The sequence below is a fragment of the Alligator mississippiensis genome, chromosome 14 (assembly GCF_030867095.1).
Source record: "Alligator mississippiensis isolate rAllMis1 chromosome 14, rAllMis1, whole genome shotgun sequence".
Classification (NCBI taxonomy): Eukaryota; Metazoa; Chordata; order Crocodylia; family Alligatoridae; genus Alligator; species Alligator mississippiensis.
The window spans coordinates 24,186,959-24,189,458 of record NC_081837.1 but is presented as its reverse complement, the minus strand read 5'-3'; the positions used below and the strand labels follow the sequence as shown (position 1 = coordinate 24,189,458).

The following is a 2,500-nucleotide window of genomic DNA, read 5'->3' as shown; positions in this document are numbered from 1 at the left end:
GCCTGTCCCTCGTTCTCCCGTCCGCGGGGGGCGAGGCGGCGTCCGGAAGGGGGGGTTGGGACCACCTGGAGTTCGGAACCGTTTCCCTCACCCCTGGTTACCAGGTACCTAGCGCTCCGTCCCCTCGCCTCGCTCCGCTCCGCGGGGCAGGCGGGCGGCGGCTGGGCGGAGGTTCAAAGACTCGTGCGTCCCGCGGGGTCCGCGCGGGCGGCTACGGGAGGTCGGCCGAGGGAGGGCGGGCACGTGCGCACGTGCCCGCGCCCTCGGCGCTCCCTGCCCGCCCGGCCCCCGGGACGGAGAGGGGTTCCACCCTGCCTCCCTCTCCGCAGAGGGGTTGCGGAAGGCCGTTGCCCGCGGGCTGCGGCTCCCTCGCCTCCCGTCGTCCCGTTGCCCGGCCCGTCCCTCCAAGCCCCCCATCCTATCGCCGTCACCCCCGCCGCACCTCCGGGTGGGGCGAGGGCCGGCCACGGGGAGTGGAAGAGGCGCACGGTCCCGGGCGCGGGGGGCGGGCGCGCGCGCTGCGGAGCCGTTGGAGCCCGCGGCACGGCCGGCCGTGCTCCCCCCCTCTGAGCCGAGCGCCTGGACCGACCCCGCAGCGGAGGGCTCGCCTCCGCGGCCACGGCCCTCCCTGCGGGTTGTTAAACCTCTCTCTTGTGTTTGGTCGATCGGTAGGGCTCCCGCCGAGGGAAGGCGGTGGGGCTCCCCGGCCGGGCAGGAACGCCTCCCCTCCCCGCACGTGGCGGCGGCGGGGGAGGAAGGCCGGCTCGGGGCCCCTGTCCCGACCTCGTGCGGACCCAGGAGCCCGCCCTCCCTCTGGCTTGGCTTCTGCCACGGGGCGAGGTGACATACCATGGAAAAAAAGCCTGTGAAAACTGTGACAACTCTTAGCGGTGGATCACTCGGCTCGTGCGTCGATGAAGAACGCAGCTAGCTGCGAGAATTAATGTGAATTGCAGGACACATTGATCATCGACACTTCGAACGCACTTGCGGCCCCGGGTTCCTCCCGGGGCTACGCCTGTCTGAGCGTCGCTTGAAGGTCAATCGCCCGCGCGGTGCGTGTGGGGCCGGTGGCTCTGGCCGTCCGGTCCCCGCCGCCGCCGGGCGCGGCTGGGGTGCCTCGCAGGCAACCCGGGGTCCCTCGGGCCCGCTGCCGCTTGCCCGCTCGGTGGCAAGCGGGGCGGCCCGAGCCCCCGGAACGCCTTCGTCCCCCTAAGGTCAGACACGATGCCCCGGAGCGCCCGCTTCGGGGAGCTCGTCCCGCTCGTGGAGGACCGTCGCGGCGGTCCGACCCGCGCTTCGGCCGGGTCGGCCGCGCGGCGCCCGCTCCCGGGGTGCCAGGGGGAGCCGGGCCCGCCCCGTGCGGCTGTCTGTGGTGACACGGCTGCCCGCGGGGGACTCGGGCCCGCGCTCCTACCCCCCGGGAACGACGCGTGCCTGCGGGCGCGCGGGCGGCGGAGGGCCTCGGCGAGGGGGTGCGGCAAGGAAGGGAGCACGCGGTGGGGTTCGGACGCTCGGCCGGCGGGCGGGCGAGCGTGGCGGGCAGGCGGCGGGCGGGCGTGGGCGGCCGGGGCCTTCGGGTTCCGGGCGCCTGGCGCCTCCCGCCTCTGCCTCCACCTCTGCCCGTCCGGCGACCGGGGCTGTGCGCTCCCCCGCCGCCTCTGCTGCCTTCCCTCTGCCGGGCCCCTGCCGCCCGTCCCCCCCTCCGGCCGTGTGCCCCTGGGCCTCCGCGCCGAGGGCGCCGCCTGTGGCTGCTCCTCCCACTCAGGGCCGTTCTCCCCCCCCTCGCTCCTGTTCGTCGGGCCTCCTCCGGGGCAGTTTGCGCTCGCCCGCGGCCGCGGCGGGCAGGGCTGACGGGTGCGGCGCGTGGAGTGCCGAGAGGCCGGGCCGGCGCCTGTCCCTCTCGGCCGCCCCGCCGTCCGGCAGCCCTCCCCCGTGCCCGGGCCCTCCCATCCGACTGCGACCTCAGATCAGACGTGGCGACCCGCTGAATTTAAGCATATTAGTCAGCGGAGGAAAAGAAACTAACCAGGATTCCCTCAGTAACGGCGAGTGAACAGGGAAGAGCCCAGCGCCGAATCCCCGTCCCGCGGTGGGGCGCGGGAAATGTGGCGTACAGAAGACCCACTCCCCGGTGCCGCTCTCGGGGGGCCCAAGTCCTTCTGATCGAGGCACAGCCCGTGGACGGTGTGAGGCCGGTAGCGGCCCCCGGCGCGCCGGGACCGGGTCTTCTCGGAGTCGGGTTGCTTGGGAATGCAGCCCAAAGCGGGTGGTAAACTCCATCTAAGGCTAAATACCGGCACGAGACCGATAGTCAACAAGTACCGTAAGGGAAAGTTGAAAAGAACTTTGAAGAGAGAGTTCAAGAGGGCGTGAAACCGTTAAGAGGTAAACGGGTGGGGTCCGCGCAGTCTGCCCGGAGGATTCAACCCGGCGGGCACGGTCGGTCGGCCCGGGACGACGGATCCCCGTCGCCTCCCCCCCTCCGCGGGGGGCGGGG

The 2,500-nt window shown here is 73.3% G+C and overlaps 1 non-coding gene across 1 annotated transcript; it reads left to right on the top strand.

Annotated features, from left to right (window-relative positions):
- Positions 1-879: 879 nt before the first annotated feature.
- Positions 880-1,032, top strand: LOC132244938 (5.8S ribosomal RNA). Its single transcript, XR_009456769.1, has one exon. It is a non-coding gene; the product is annotated as a 5.8S ribosomal RNA (ribosomal RNA).
- Positions 1,033-2,500: the final 1,468 nt, after the last annotated feature.